This window comes from Crocodylus porosus, unplaced genomic scaffold, assembly GCF_001723895.1.
Source record: "Crocodylus porosus isolate Cpor-Errol unplaced genomic scaffold, CroPor_comp1, whole genome shotgun sequence".
Taxonomy (NCBI): domain Eukaryota; kingdom Metazoa; phylum Chordata; order Crocodylia; family Crocodylidae; genus Crocodylus; species Crocodylus porosus.
Window position 1 is genome coordinate 13600821 of NW_017728932.1, and position 17929 is coordinate 13618749.

Below are 17929 nucleotides of genomic sequence, written 5' to 3' on the forward strand. Positions count from 1 at the left end.
ATTCAAAGTTCCCCCTAACTGCTAATGTATTTTATCAGAAAAATAACAATAACATTTCTCTGCTCAGGCAATTTCAATTTCAAAAGGAAACACTGTGAAAGACAGAAGTAAAAAAAAAAAGAAAAAGAAAAATCAATAAAAATCTAAAAGCTTAATTATCATGAAGGGAACAGTCTTGTAATAAGAATAAAAAAAGAATAGAATAGAATAAGTACTCATGGCTTCTAGATACAGGTAAATGACAAGATTACTACTTTTAGGATCTTTCAGTTAAGAAAATCTGGAGTTATGACCTCCAGCATCCAAGATTTTTGTTTTATCCTGTTTTTTTAAGATCCAATTTCCCTGCCTTGAGACATCAAAATGAAAGTAGATTTCACATCCAGACTATCAACAAGTACAGGTGGGTTTTGGTCATTTTTGCTTCTAACTATACTATACCCCATTTCAGATGCCCCTCTCCTTCCTGTTAAAGCAAGAAGTAGTTATTGTGGTACTGGACACTGCTGCAATTCCACTAAAGCAAGAAGTGCAGTCATAAGGCAATGTATTCATCTGCCTTTAACTTTTCCTTCTTCTCCTGAATATTGAAATCACCCTTATTTTCCCATCACACAGGAAGAACATTTGTTTTTCCATTCCAACGTATGGCAGATGGCTGCATTCTAAAACAACTGGAACAATCATACACTTAACACTATCAGAGAGAATAATTGTCAAGGTCTGAGAAAGTAGAATTAAAAGGGGGAAACGTAAAACAGACTGCTGGAAATTAAAGACACAAACTGGACGTGAGTCCCCATGTGCAGGTGCGAGTTTCCAGGGGCACAAATGCTGCTTTGTGCCCCAGGGCACATCCCTGCACGTGTCCTCCGGCATGCAGCAGATTGTCCTAGGTCAGGTAGGGGAGGCTGGGGCCAGCACCCACGGTGGCTCCAGCAGTGTTGCGTGGGTTCCTGGGGGCCTCCTGGGGCAGTGGCAGAGCTGATCTGGCTGTGTGGAGCCTGGCCGGCATCCAGAGCGTGGCTCTGGATGGCCAGGCTCCATTTCTGGTGGTAGACGCTGCTTCCACGTGTGCCGCACTGCTTTGTGCATGACTGGAGGGGGGGGAGGTTATACCGAGACATCTTAGTATCACATTTTGGCACCGTTCTGCAAGTTTGCATCACGGAGCACAGTTGCATGTTCATCACGTGGACGCTGCAATGCCGCAAACAGGTATGAGGCGCCGCAAACTGGACGTGAGCGCTTATCTGGACACACCCAAAGTTTCTTGTTTGAGCCCATTCTATCGATTAGTTAGGGCAAGGGTAAAAATATATCTGGACTGCACAGCCTGTATAATTGTGAACGTCTGTATTGTGACCACCTTTTTTTCCCCCCTTTTTCTATAGGCCCCCCCATAACAGTGTCATGAAGGTGGCAATTTTTTAACAATTATAAAAATTTAAAGCCCATCACTATTCATTTTACGAGTCTGCAGAAAAAGGATTGCAAAGTATTGACATTGCATAATCAAAGCCATCACTGAAGCTTTTATTTATTATGACTCACAGCATAAGAATTTCAGGCATGATTTCATGCCAAGAATGCAATATCCCTAGTAAGAGTCAGAGTGGCGTTTTCACCACCTTGTTTAATTAGAACCCAGCCTACCCCACACAAATACTAAATGTCTTCCTGAGAAGGAAGGGGATTATGCTACTTGTCATGCATAAGAGCCCAATTTTATTCGTCCTATTGGCAAACAAAGAAAGAATTTCAGTGGAGTCCTCAAAAGTAAAAGACAAATACCCACACACATGAATAAACTCAAGTTCTGGTTTTTTATTTGTACTTGCCAGAAGGGGAATTGGAAGATTTATAGCGATCAGGAAAAGAGGTAGATTTGATTTTTATCTGTGTACAATCGGTATAAAACTTGGTTAAAAAATGCTGTCCGCATATTTCTTGAACTGTGTATTGCAGGTATCCTATTAAAGAAGTGCTTGGGAATTACGATCAGCATCAAGATGCACATTCCTGTCCTCCTGCTTCTCAGACTGGCAGTGACCAGAAGCATCATGAAGATGACATGCCTGATCCACTGCCAAGCTGACCGCGCCACTTTTTCTACTAGTTTGTTCAAAGGTGTTCCTTTGCAAAGATAGAGGAAAACATGTTTTTGAGGAGGAGAACAGCATCAAAATGAAGGTTTAAGAAACGAAAGACAAGCCAAAAAAAAATGGAAGTCTCAATATCCACAACTCTCAAAAACTGGGCAAGCAAAGCAATGTTTCAAATCCCACGGGAGCACAGAAACTATATGCATGTGACACAAAACACCTTTAGGAGAAGGAAGTGTGAAACACATGTTTGCTGATGTGGGCGAGAGGGTACTGTTCAGCTGAACCTGGAAGTGCACAGGACAGGAACAAGCAGAAATTGTAGGAGTGGTGTTTTATACAGAAGTCTGCCCATCACAGAACGCTACCTGTCCCAGGCCGAACATAACCGGATTACCCAAACAACTCTCCGTACAGTACTTCCAACTCAGAAAAATTACTTTAGAAGAAGGGAAATAGACTTTAAAATAATATTTATGTATAAACCTTGGAAAGTCAGGCTCTCCTGAGACAATATACATGATATCAGCTAGCATGAACAAGCTTACAGAAAAATCTTCCATGCCAAGAATGGAAGAAATGTGTTCAAGAAAAATGTGTGTTTTCCTGACTCAGAAGTCACCAACAGTAAATACAGTAAAGCTACTACTTTCTCCTTTTTACAATGTAAAAAAAAAATAGTTTTGTGGCTCAAATACGGGTTCTCGTTTCAAGGGACCTGACATTTAATGTTAGGCCTAGCTACAATCACTGATGAAACTACTTCAAGTCTTTTATCTCATTTTCCTATATGTAAAACAGAGGATTTCCTCCTCCAAAGGCACAATTCATTAACAAACAAGGTAGTTGGACAGAAGACACCAGAGAAGCTTTATACGTAACAAATTAGTACAGCTAATAATAAGTATGTGTCCATAGTGTGTAAGCCAGTAGCTTTTAGTATAAAATTAACCCCTTTAGCAAGATTGGATGAAAGTACCCAGTGTCTTGCCCCGCTGCACAGGACCAGTACAAATATACAGTGAGTAGCATGGCTCCTCACTACCATCTGTATTGCAGAGGACTAGATAAAAATGAGGAAGAAAACAAGTCCACCTTTGTTCAATGGAAAGAAGGAATAGCAATGCTAGGGAAGCTACCTTGAGGAATGGAGAGCACAGTGACTGAATGAAAGGGGCAAAGGAAGATGCTCTCGTTTCCCAGAGCTACTGTAGCAGCACCTTCATTCTTTTCCAGAAGCGCCCATTCGAACAGGGGGCAAAAAAGAAACGATCGCAAAGATGTTTCCGCAAGCCCATGGAAAGAAAGTCATTTCTGTGCTGCTGCTGAAGTAGTCAGTGGGCAGGCGCGTGCTGGCTGAAAAGGAGATACTGCAGAAGCAAATGTCTGGTGACACTGCTCTAGGGCCTATTATTCATTTGCAGAGAAAACACTCATCATTAGCAGAGCTGCAGAAAACCATATCAATTGAAGAAAAAAAAAAAAAAAAATCAGTAGTTAGCTAAAATTCAAACTGACAGTATTCACTTTAAATTATTCCTGAGCTGTGGTTCAGACTTGTGAATTATTCTAGAGGTCCCTGCTAGTTAATCCTGTGCCCTCCCACTTCTCAGTGTCGTCTTAGATCTGCTGCCGCCAAACTATCAACACTAATTCAGCTGTCAGTTTAAAGAAAGGTGAGAGGCATACTGCAAGGACAGCAGATTCATGGTTTCTTTAGCCATAGCGTACTACTCCTTTTGCCAAGCCCCTTAGAGAGCGCAGACCAATGTAGCAGCAGGCCAGTCGGTGAGGGACCACGTAATTGAGGAGGAAGGCCGAGAGGAAAGGACTGCCGTTGTTTGATGCTTTTTCTGGAAATACAATCTGTGCCATTTCCCAGCTGCTGAAACCTAGTCTATCACTGAGCTGACACTATGTTGAAATACAGCTACCTGAAAAATGTTAAACAATTTAAAAAGTACACCGTAGAGCAGAATCTATTTCTTTCAGCAAAGATGGGCTATGAGAAATGCTGTTCAAATCCCAATATGGAAGAACACCTAGAATCTGAAAGAGGTTGGCCCTTTGGCAGGCTCTGGGAGTTCCTCAAGCTGCAAGTCACATATATATAAAATCCCTGAAAAGTTTCCTAAGTCACAAATAAAAGCCACCATCTTACACTTTACACTGTGTGAACAGACTGTTGTGCCCACGATGGCTTGTGGGGGTCAGTGAGACTTTGCACCGCCTCACTGTCGTACGTTGCAGGATTAGAGGTCAAAACAAGCATTGTGACTGTTTAAAAATTAGGTACGTTACATTTTTCAGTTCTGAAACCACCTGTCTTTAGTAATAAGTAGATGCTGCACTTTATGCAAGTACATCTAGCAAGCATGTAGGATAAAAGCAGTTCAGTTTTTAAAAAATGGTTATGTGGTTAGATGATGTGTTCTCATAAATGAAGCAGAGGAGAATCTGAATAAGTAACACGCCATAGAAGCCTTGCAAGCTTTTTCAGCATGGAAGGAATCACTGCTGTAACAGTAAAAATATCTAAAAACCCTTCTCAAGTCTTAAAGATCTTTTAGTTCAGTATTTCCTGTCAAGCAACCTAGGTTGTCACAATCTAATAAAAATGAAGACTATATGCAATGTTTCTGTCAATAAGTGATGAAATATGTAGATCAACATTTTGTTAGCCATTTTTTCCCCCAACAGAACATGTTTTTATAATAGCAAAATTTAAGTTTTTGAAAAAGAGACTTACGTATATGATGCACTTTGCTGATAGGTTCTAGATTCAGATTATCTAAGGGAAACCATTTAAACCTCTGATATTTAAGTGTTACCAATACTTAAGGAATCCAAGTAGTACCAGATTGCACCTATATAATAGTACACATTTGAAACAGCACTTCCCCATGTTTTAATGAAAAGTGAAAGCTGTGGGGGTATAAATGGGGAAGTGGTATGGTATCTAAAAAAAGGAGGCTGAAATCTTGGAAACCTAGCAAACTGTATTTACATACAATGAATAAAACTGAATTCTTATCTCTGGATATAGTTTGGGTTATTCTGATTCTTATGAAGGGGCACATTATGGGGCATGACAGGGTTACAATGAAATGGACTTTTTTTTTTATATAGATGAATTTCAACTCTAACATTTGTTTATACGTATTAGGCGTCATGACCTCTCTCTTTTGTCCACTAAATCACTACTCTATCAATGATGGCGATCAAATTTGTCACTGGAAAACAGCTATAAACAACAGAACCAATGTGTGGACTGCATTCGGTTTGTTACATTTCAGTAACGCTTCCAATAACTGCTTTACACTGAAACATTACAAATAATTCCTTATTCACAAAACCACGTTTGCTCACTAAAAGTTTGGATCTCTCCAGGAAACCTGGTCACACAGCTATACACCTAATTTAAATTCTTTGCCTTTTACCATCAAATTAACTCTCATCCAAAGGGTATTATCTGTTATTTGCACAAATTTATCAACCATTACACTAGAACAGGAATTTAAAATGCAGCTAATAAGTGAAAGCTGAATTCCCCTGAATTCTGTCTGGGCTTCTGTTACTTCACTTTACTTGGATATGTATGCACAGTGCCAGAGAGAGAGAAAAAACCTCTCCCCAATAACAGAGGTAAGATCATATAACAGAGGTAAGGCGACCTCTTCTAGCTGTGTGTTGGAATAGCCCACCCCAGGTAAGAGGTGGGTGAGCAGCTTCTCACCACCCCCCTCATCCCCACAGCAACGTGGGAAGAATACCCACTACCAAATGCTGAAGCTCAACATCCACAGGCCAGACCTAATGGGCTTCACAGGCTGTAAGTTAACCCCTGACCTATACTATATTCCTTTTCCCAAACACTCCTTATTCACCTTGCATGCTTTGCATACACACGCTTCACAGTGGAATGGATAAAAGAGCATGTAAAAAAAAAAAAATCTTTTAGATATGCAAATTAAATCCATCAGCAATTTCTTCTCCTTCAACAGAATTATTGGCTTGCTTTGGTAGAGATGGGCTGCTCCTACTTCTGTTTCACAATTAATGGAATCTTATAAATATATTAAACAAAATTCCTAAGACAGAAATCAATAGCTGCTTTTCAAATACAAATGGCAACAGACTAAAACAGCTTTAGCTAGTATATACACCCTATGTCAACTTTTTCTCTAACCTCAAACAATCTTTCATAGTTTGTAGGGTCAGAAGGGACCTGAGCAGATCATCAAGTCCGACCCCCTGCCATGGCAGGAAAGAGTACTGGGGTCAAACAACCCCGGCAAGGTGTTCGTCTAACCTTGTCTTAAAGACGCCCAAGATCTTGCCTCGCTTGCATCTGTCCAGAAGGCCACTGAAAAAAATCATTTTCCTATCCTGTGCCTTTCAGCACGTCAACCCTTGTTATGCTTTCCTCCGCTGATAGCGCCTCTCTCTCTCATCACATAAAAGCAATTTACGTTCACTTGAATATCTGTTCCTAACCATGCCCCAAACTAGGGATGTAAATATCATTACAAAATTAGCCGTTTAAATTCTTTTAATTATATCAGTTAACCATTTAACTGATAACACGTATCTGCAGAGTAGCCAGGACCTGCTCTGCTTACTACAGGGCGAGATGCACGCAGGCAGGAAGCGGTGCTCCTGCTGCTGGCCATCACACCCTGCCCTGCGTCCCTTCCCCTGTCTCTACTCCTCCTCCAGGGAAAAGATTGGCTTGGCTCTGCTTCGCTGCCTCCTCCCGCCACCCCAACCCCGGCACTTTGGTTTACACTGTGCAAACTGCTTGTGGAAGGGACAGGTGGCATGCAAGGCGGGTTGGCCTGCGTCGGGGAAGGGCAGCCTGGAAAAGTAGTACTGCTAAACTACATAATAATTCTCACAGTGTAGTCTGTTTTAAATGTTAACTGTAATGCATTAACAATATAAATATAATTGTTTAACCATTTAACCTTTCACATCCTTACTCCAAGCCATATTATTTCTCATTCAGTGCAAGAAGTCAATGTTATAGACACAGCATGGTGTTCAATGGCCCTCCTGATGAGGAAAGAAGTCACCACTGTTTCACTGAAGAGGTATTATCCACACACTCAGGCTGATAATTGCAAGCTGAATTTTAAGTTTCCACGAGTTACTTTTGAAGGAAATGTTCATCTAGTCCTACATGCTTGGTTGAACGGTGCAACAATTTTACTTTAAATCAAGATACTTAAGTGGCAGCTAGCTTCTGCAATATTCTGTTAAAGTTTTCTCAACCAAAAGACAATTATAATAGCAAGCTGCCGCTGAACCATCAAATCAGGTTTTCAATCTCACATCAGATTGTGCTTCTTTCACAACTTAAAAAAACAATTAAATCACCCAGCAGACCAGCATAGTTTATAACAGCATTGGTTTTAAATCCAACAACTTTTCTACAACACAAAAATAGAGGGGTTTAAAACAGCAGCATTAAATTAGGCTGGTCCCCAAAGCATGGTTAATGTTAAATATCTTCTAAGCAAATATCATATCTGCACTAAGATTAACTTCACTGCAGTTAATAATTCTATTTTATACAGTATAATCCAGTTTTCCAAAGAATGGCCCATCATGTGCATAAGCAGGGATGGTATTGAGAACAATGCATTTGCACAAGCTCCCTAGTAAATAAATCTGTGATTAGATAGCAATCTGCTTACTTCAATAGAATTTATTTTCTTGCTGAGTAAGGAAAGTGAAGCCTAATACTCTACAGCATTTCTCTATCTGTAATGTGGTAACTTTTGAAGATGACACCTGATCAACTGCAAAGTTTCCAGGAATATTCTAAACATCAGTTGGAAAGCACCCTATTGGAGTTTGCTGGCAGTCAGAGCCTGAACACATGGAAAACCCAGACTTAAACATAGCATTCTTCTGATGTTACAGCAAAAGAACATAAGAGAGATAATTCAGTCATTCCCTCTCTCCAGTTAATGTACATACTTCAGTCCTACTGGCTAAATGTGGCAGCAAAAAATAAAGCTTCAGGTCAGGACTCAGCTGCTCTGACAGAGGTGAGGGGGGACTCACGGATTTGAGGACAAGGTTGGCAGAGGCTTCTTCAAATTAATGACTACATGGGCTGAGCAGGAGTCAGGCAGGAGACCCGCCTTCCCACCACATCTTGAATCAGCCCAGGTTCTTTAGCCTGGCTGCAATTCATTAATATGCAATTATCTGGTGCTGCTTGTATGCCCAATATCACTAGTCAAGATAAAGAAAAGTGTAAATTAATAGATATGGGGAGGGAGTTAATGCTGAGGTCATGGAAGGCAAGAAGGGAAGCGCAGGAAGCAATGACCAACTTAGTTACTTCTGATGTCACAATGCAGCCTCCTTGGCTGCAGCCCCACACCAGCAGTGGCAGGGGAAGCTGTGAGAGTCCAAACAAGAAGTGGCTAAGGTGACTTAATACAGTTGAAGATTACGGGCAATATCTTGCCAAACTGCTGCTTGTTCTAGGATACACCGTCTTCCTGCGCCTCCCGTCAGCTGGGCCTATGCATGTGAGAGTCTGCAAGTTGCTTCATACAGGTTTCCTGAATACAGTAAGTAATAAACCTGGTATTTAAGAATACAAACTAGCATATTCCCAATGCAATAAAAAGATGAACTGATTTAAGACATGTCCAAAATTTTTTTTTTTTTAAAAAGGACATTCCAAATCCAATCCATCACCAGAGGAGGGACATTACACGAGCTCCTCCTTCTGCATGTTTAATTGCATACGCCAGCCCTTCCAAGAACAAGCAACATAGGGCTACACAAAAAATCCTACTGAGGGATGAGACTGGTCAAGATTTTCCCCAAAAAGCCACTACTTCCAAGTGCACAAAAAAGAAAAAAAAATGCAGAATGGACATACTGGAACAGCAATCCATTTTGATGACAGCAAGGCAGCCTGAAGGTAAAAATAAATGTCAAATGTATCCTCCTGGTCACAGAAGACTGGCAGTCACAGAAAGATCTAAGTTACCAACCTGCCAACCCCACCAAATTTTTTTTGCTAACAGTTTCAGGTAGTCAATGAAGAGTTTAAAAATACCCAATTCTTGTTCACATCATCATGCTTAGTATGTGGTGTAGTGTATCCAGTATAGTTCTTTTAACACTACATTCCAATGACTGTACCTATTATTTATACATAACCTGCAGGTTGTTTTTCCCCTAGGATTAAAATTAATTCGCTGTTTGCCTTTGAGACTTGCTCATACTTGCCACAAAATGCTGCTCTCCTTTATGAAAAGACACATGTACGTCATAGCCTGTATTAACATAACACAGGTTATGATGTGGCTATACAAAACGCCGAAGTACATCCACCTGGCAGGAGCAATAATGAAAGAATTGGTCTAGAGAGCCGAAATGTTATTAGAACTGCTCTCCTGACACAAGTTACCTTTTGAGAAAAATAATTACTTTAGCTGACTATTGATCTCCATCAAGAAACTTAATTGAGTTGGTTTAAAATTTATGAATGAGGCCTTTAAAATGCTTCATTCTATAATCTGAAAAACTCTTTATGTAATTTTAGTGCTGTTACTTAATACATTATTAACAGTCTTGCTGTGCTATTTTTACAGGGCAGCTATCAGTTTATTATGCCAAAAGCGTAGCATAAAGAAGATTTCTCCAGACAGAGGTAGCTTCAGTGCTATGCATAGCATTTTATCCATCCATCTCACGTTCTTGCTAATAGAAACTGAATGCGTGATCTTTGTGCTTCAAGTTCACCCCCAGAGATTTACTCAGTTTCTCTCTCATGTGAACTATCCTGTTAGGACACTGACTGCAAGCAACTAAGCTATAATGTTTTATTTATTAGGTTTGAAATGCATAGTTTGACAGAGAAGAGACATAGCGAGAGTGAAAAAAAAAAAAAAAGATACGCAAAAAGTTAAGGGAATTAATGACTGAAGGGGTTGAGATGACATCTGGGGTCAAGAAACCCAGACTGAGACTCTCAGATTAAGGATTTAAGATTAGCTTAATAGCTCAAGGCTAGAAGTCACAAAACAGTGCATTTAAAGTTTCAAGGCAGCATTCAGTATTAGAAATTTAATTCAGTACAGCTAGGCTCTGGCAGATGTCACATTTATTATATGTCACATGTTAAACCCCATGATAATTTGTGATGTCACATATCTGGCCAATTTATCACAAAACAATGGCAAACCAGCTACAAGGATGCTCCACATTAAATGTTTATCCCAGATCCCAACAATCACATGTCCTGCTATGACAGATCTTGACCATCTAGCATGGCAAACTGCATACCTGTTGGGATCCAGAATAAAATTCCTCTGATCCCATTGCATAGTTAAATTAACGTCTGCCAGGGGCCATTATTTAATGGTCTCCTACCTAACTGCCTGCACTTAAGCGATTAAATTTCCAACTAATGAAATTCATCTTAGGAATCTTTTAGGCCCTCATTGTTAATATTTACTCATTTATGTTGCCACATTACTGTTCATTTCTATGCTTACTTTCCTTTCTAATATCTGCAGTGGGAAAGGCCTATAGTTTCTCTACCCAGATTTTTATTTTAATCTTCAACAGTGTTTGATTGCAATAATAAAAAAGCAGGCAGAAGCTGCCTTATTAGCTTTTCAACCATCACTAAACATTGGTATGATAGAAGGTGGAGACCCTTTTTTATCTCACAAATGGCAAAGTACCCTGTCTGATAGACTGCTTCAGCATTTTACAAAGAAGTGGAATTTAAATTCTTTGTATCATGTTTGTTTGGCTTAAATGTAGCATGTTCCAACTACAGTAAAATAGGTCTAATTTGTCATTCCAAGGAGACTGATAACAACAATTAATAATTCAAGAGTGACTAGTTAGCAGTACGTTATAGACGTACTTGTTCAGAGAGGTTTTGCATAGATTGATTTCAGTCTGTTTCATTCAGCTAAGCATTGTGCTATCCAAAAATAGAGGTAGTCAGCCATGTTAGTCTGCTGAATCTGAGACTAACACTGCTAAAACTACCCCTCTCAGTCATTAGCAGTAATAAGCCATTTTCAGCTTTTGTGAAATACACTTTGCAGGCCATTGAGATGTAGTAAAATAGATTTTGCCACTTCCAAGGAATAAAAGTATAATATAAAAATTTTGAGCGCTACCTGTATGCACTTTGACTTGCCATATACCTGACTGTATGCTGAGCATTTCTCCATATAAATATCTTCCTACTAAGTTTCGGAGTGCTAATTGTAAAAATTACATGATTATGAAAAGAAATTAAGTTGCAGAGTTCTGCTTTTCACTCTTAAGCATACTTATCACCAAAACAGAAGATAATTTTACAAAATGGAAGAGTCGATAGTTTATATCTTCTTGAGCCAAGAAGAGCTGAAGAACAAATACATTGACAGGTGCTACAAATGGCATAAATCGGTACTTTTTAAGATGGGCTAATTGTCAGGGCAAATTTTGTTGTAATTTAGCATGCGTTTACATTTGGAAATGCTAATTCATCATCTGTTAAAATGTATATTAACCAAAGCATCTTGTACATAAATCAGTAGGATTCTGGAGGGGATTCCATGCACCAACTAGCAAGTAAATAATGAACAGTTATCCCAGTGACTAATTAACCAAATTTCACTGTAAACTAAACTTTAATGCGTGTAGACCTTATGCCATGTTGATAAATTACCCTTCAAAGTGCTTCAGTGTTATTTAGCAAACTTGTTTAGCTAAAGTCCACTTAGCTTCCGTGACCTTTTCTCATTATTGCCAACTTCAATGGGGATGTTACATACACTGTATCTAGCCACTGCTAAAAAAAAAATAATGCACAAGTAACAAATATGTGAAAGGAAAACTTAACTTTTACTTCCCTAATACTGTGCAAAAACGAGGTTTGTTTTCCCTAAGGCTGGAATTCAATTGAAGGTTTTGTTCAAATTAGCTACTAAAATTAGTACCTGACAACAATTAGCAATATCTCATTCAGTACATTGAACTGTTGGCTGTATTCTCAGAATTGTTTCCAAAAGCCAAAATAACTTTCTATCAGTCATGTGCCAGTGAACCGTGCTGATAACATTCCAACGGATTTTTTTTTTTTTTTTAAACTCTAGAGTATGCATCTATTTCAGAAATTATAAAACTGCAAGAGTAAGTTACAGGCTGGACAGGTAAGATAAAAGCAAAATATCTATTTAATGGAAATAACACTTTTCCTTCATGTCTCCCCTGTAAAAAAAATTATTATTTTTTTTTTTTTGGGCGGGGGGGGGAGATGGATTTTGGTTGCAACTACTCATACTAAAGCAGCTATGGATTTGAAATAAATCAAAATTTTGGACAACATTATCAGAAGGATTAAAGATTAAGAACTAGAACTAGAATATTCAGGGTTCAAAATGGACTGAGAGCCCAACAAGAGGATTCTGTGTGCAGAAATAAGTCTAAACAGAAAGATGTCACAGGACATGGAGTTGGTTCTAAGCTTCCTATACAAGGTTTTAAATGAACTAGGATGTCATTTGACATTTAAAGGCTCCCAGCAATTGCTGATATGATAACTTTGAACAGGAGATGAGATTTCCTAGATTTCAGTAAGATTAAATTTAGGTTCAAGTTTCAGGTGCATACAGTAGTACGACTGAAACATAGTGAGCTGGTGCAGTGTGAATAGGTCTGTTCATTTTATGGCCTGTATACACTCAAATTACATCCAACATTTTCTCAGACACACTTCAGAATTTTCAAGTAATAAGGATAAAACTGCAAACACTATCCATTGCTAAGCTGAATAAAAGAGAGTTCTACCAAACCGGTCTCTGTTGACTTGCATCTGCTAGTATTTACATGTCTATTTAGTGGTTAATACAGTACACAAAAGCAAAGATTTTCAAAAGAAAAAAAATGACATCTGATTTATTACAGAGAGATGCTATTATTTATGCAGGCTCTTTTAGCTGATCCCTCTAATACGGGATGACAAATGGAATTTGAGACTTACTGTATACACACTCCTCAGTCTTATATGCCCTACATACTCAAACTAGTCTTCTGGCCAGCAATGAGCAACTGAGCATACATATACCCCAAGTGCCCTAATCCTCCTATATGCATGTAAATGGAGTGAGTGGTCCTTAACCTAGTTCCCTAACCACTACAAAATGCAGATAAGGCTTTCTAGAAGTAAGTACAGAGGACAACCATGGAAAACAGACCTAGCTACTGTACCATACAGGCAAGCTGCAGCTCTCTTCAGGCACTTACCTAGGTATTTAATTTCCACTCTCGGGTGACTCAGGCAATGAACTCACCTTACAAGATAGTTGTTCAGTCTTGCTGGATTCATAGTCTGAGTGGGACTGCAGTGCATCTCTGTCAAAAACACTCACCAACATGTTTTCACGATGTTATTTAGAAGCAGCTCTCCTTTTGTACATGCCTGAACAATGCTGCAGCAACCGATTGGCACGTTTCTGTTAATTGGTGGCTTTCCGAGGTAATTACAGAACGGAACAGGTTGTTCTGGCTCCAAAGGTGAGCCAATAAATTCTGAGAGGTCCTCTGGTAAGGGAGACATCCCTGTTGAAAATGCCCTTGGGAGCTCTTTCAACAATTTTACTCTGGTGTCTTGTGAAAAATCTCATGCAATTTCCAACGTGCAAACACAGCTGCTCTAGATAGCCTAACTGAGATGATGGCCAGTCTACTGCGCAGCAAGTAGCTTAACAAGAATCTGGATGTTAATCATTTTAAGAGTCGTAGCTCACATAGAAATGTAAAGTTTCTTTCACTGAGCCAAATACACCTGTCTGGAGTCCTCTCTACTGTGGAGCAAGATGTTCTATTTTTGTGAAGAACATTATTTCTGCAAGTATGACAACTAGGCAGAAGCCAAACCGTAAAACAAAAGGAAGCTGGGTTTGGGTAAAAGCCCAAACCTCTTACATTATTAAAGCTGGCAAGAGAGGTAGGTTCCTTTGAGGGCAAACAGACCGTCTCAGCCAAGTTATAAGAACTGATTTGGCCAGGACGAGTAATTATGATAACTTTGGTAGCACCTTGTCCAGTTTTTCCCGGTACCCCGAGAATTAGGGTTTACACAATAGTCTGATTTAAACCTTGAGAAGCGAGGCAGTCATATTTACATAACACAACTCTTAAGAAGCGATTTCGTTTCATCCCATCACTCCTGGATTAAGACACTGGTATGCTAGTAACCCTTCATTTCAGCATCCTCTCGGAGCACATACAGTATCAGAATCAGACCCAGGAGTCATTAAAGTAGGAAGTTCAAAGCAAGTAGCCTACAGAAGCCTTACTGAAAGGCAAGTATCAGTGCACAGACAGGTAACACTGCAGAGAAGAAACAAGGACTTTGATTTGGCAGTTCTACCAGATTCTGAAATCAAAGCTTCAAGATTCAAGTTGCTATCTAATAAACCCCAAAAGCTCTGGAAAAGAAAGCACACTCTAGCAGGAATATGCTTCTGCTACCTAGTCCTGTCCCTTTTCTACCAATGGTCTCCCTGCCCCATTCTCCACTTGTCAGATTTTTCCTCCACCTCCTCAGCTCACTGATTATCAGTTCTCTGCCTAGTCACCTTCCTTTTTCACCTGCTCCCAGGCTTGGATGCCTGGAACGGATCCCAAGTCTTCTGGATTCCCAATCAAGCACACATTGCTTTTATAAAGCACATATAATTACCATCTAGGGCAAACGTGGAAGGACTGCAGGTTTTCCTGTCAAGTCTGATTTAGTACAATAGGGTGAGATATTAAAAAGACTGATTAGATCTTCTACTTCATCCCAATAGTTCTCAGACTGGTAGGAAGGAAAACTGTTCCCTACAATATTTATTTCATCGACTATAGTTTTAAAATGTGTCAAAAGAAGGGCCTTCTAATAGAGAGCTGATTATAAAGTATTTAAATGGAACTCGTTAGAAGTTTTCCCCAGACACTGAGCCTAATTTTTTTCCTTTTCTTATTTCCATCCTGTTGCATCTAAATGCAATAGCGATAACCCCCATGGAACATCAAGAGCAAATTACTCTTTGCTATTAACTACCAGCAAATATTTGCAGATAATTATTGTTGCCACAATAAACCACCCCATAAGAGCCTAAAACGTAGTGTTCTCTTGAAATCTGTCAGCTATAATCCTTGGCTTCAATTTTTATAATTACTAGCAATTTCCTTTTATAAAAGTGATTTCATACATTTTTACATGGGGAGTATCATTTAGAGAAGATGTACACAAATTATGCTAGCAATAAACACAATATATATTTAATTTGAAACATAGCACGTGATCAGCTACTATCCCTGCTGTTTTAACTATGTTAAGTTTTCAGATGCAAACAGTTTTAAAGAGTTTATAACCTGGCTGTAGAAAAAAAAATGCTCCAGACTAAAGCTTGGCAGTTACAAATGATCAATAATACACACTTTCAAAAGCCATGAATATCTGTAATAAATGAGAGCTATTGTCCTATTGTGTTAAACGATACATTTAGGTGTTCAACCCACATGTAGTCATTTTGTGCTTCAAGAATCCCCATTTAAATAGTAGAAAGCTGGTAAGTGAAAGGAGTAGATTCATAATGTGGACACAGTGCATTTAGTCCACTGTCTACCAATGCAGGCAGCCATAGTAAGTTTGAATTTTTCTAGCAGGCCACATGTACCAACAATGACTCAGCATATCAAATACTAATCTAGATGAACAAGTATTCATTACTTTTTTTTTTTGTTACTTGCTATATAAAACAACTTGTTACAAGGGCTTACATTATTAGCAGGGAGAATTTACCTCCTTAGGCTCATATTTATGGACAATGCCATTAGGGAGGGGCTTAGTTTTATCTTCAAACACTGCTCTTCCTTGCTCAGATAAAAGTTTTGCAAGGCTGCGTAGTAACAGTCAACTAGTTTGTGTTACTTGCTGGACACATTTCCCCTAGCCTGCATGAGAAAGTATTTTTGCCTACTGTTACAGCACACGGTACAACTTAATGTGGTACTTGTTCATCAAATGCAAAAAGCTAATTGACATTTAACATACCTTCTAGAAAGTGCTGGAATTCCAGGCAACATTAGCCAGTACATGGAAAATATTTTAAATGAAGAAAGTTTCATCTTACTTGAAATTTTAACAGAAAACAAAACTAGGACCAAAGTTAAGCCATGATAGGATGTTAGAAGAAAACTCAAACATAGAATACAAGTGCTTGATTTTAACATTTATATTGTACGTTATCCCTTTTGCAAACTAGGTCATTTTCTCCAGCTATAGCCCTGAATTCTTTCCCATTAAATATGATTTTCCTTAAAGTACATAAGAAACAAGATGTTCCACTTGAAAGCTTTATGCCTATAACAGGCACCACCCTGGAAGATGCTACTTACGGCACAATGCATAGCACTGCAGGCACTGACTACGGTGGTCTATAAAATATTTCGCTGAAAGCAAGTAGCTATTAATTTTTTCTAATGAATTAAGGGAAGATAAACTGATACTACTCTTTGTAAAACAGCCTGACAGAAAATAAGAGACATTATCATTACTGACTACTAATACAACTCTCCCAGCTTCATTTTCTTTAGAACAGTGGTTTTCAATCTTACTTCATTTGTAGACCCTTTAAAAAAATTAAAATGGATGTGTGGACCCCTCTAAATTGTAAGTGTGGGTATTTGCATACTCTTGATTGATGCTGTCTTCTTCCACAGACTCCTTAAGACTGTCTGACGACCGTTGAAAACCACCATCTCGGGGTATATCTACATAGTTCAAGGCAGTAGTCACACTCATAACAAGAGTTTCCTTTGTATACACTGGCTCCAGAAATACAAGAAACAGCCCCTGGTTCTGGTCTGAAAACTCATACTGAGATGCTTCATACAGATACACACCAAAATATGACTGTTAGGAGCACTTGACAATTTAATGGTGTGGAGTTTACAGATGCCAAGTTCATCGAACTTGATGAAATCCAATTAAACAAACGTAACTGCCATTCTTACACTGATCCTGTTTCTTCACTAACTAAAAAAATAAATAAAAGAGGGAACTGCTGAAGGGTGATGCCAAGAGAGTTAAAGGTAACTATTAACAAGTCTGCCAACAAGCACAGATGTGAAAGGAGTAGCACACAACCAGCAGACGCCGTCTAAAAAGAAAAGCACTTCCCGTTTGTGATCACAGATCTCGTGCCACATGGACAGCATAATAATTATTAACATGGAAATGAAAGGGGAGATGAGTATAGAGGAAGTCCATAGGCAAAATCTAGGAGTATTATTTTAGCTCAATAATGCAAACACCTAATAGCTCTACCAAGTGATCAATATTCAACAGAATCCTGACCACATATATGAAAGGTTAAAAAGGAGATGTAAAAGTTCAAAGCAAATCATTCATTTTCTTTAAATTTGGCACATGCTAGCATATACCACACCGTGTCCTCTTAAACATTTAAGAACTGCATAATATCAAACTGCCAACTAGGTCACAAAACTGAGTACGAGATTCCATGATTTCACTGTGCGTTTCAGTACTTGAAAAGCTCAGACAGTAAAATAAGATTCACAGCAAAAAAATAAAATCCCCCCCAAATCCAGGAAGGAACAGTCACCCTCTAGCATCAATATTCATATACAGCTGCAAAATAAAAATATAGCACGCATTTTCTCACATTTTACCTTTCTGAATATTTCCTAAACATGAATTGCGTAGTTCAGGGGTGGCCAACCCGTAGCACAGGCGCCACAAGTGGCACACAGCAGGATGCAGAGGTAGC

The 17929-nt window shown here is 39.0% G+C and overlaps 1 protein-coding gene across 5 annotated transcripts in view; it reads right to left on the reverse strand.

Annotated features, from left to right (window-relative positions):
• USP32 (ubiquitin specific peptidase 32) overlaps positions 1-17929 on the reverse strand; it is a 133540-nt gene that overhangs the window by 83178 nt on the left and 32433 nt on the right. The gene's annotated exons all lie outside the window — the stretch shown is intronic.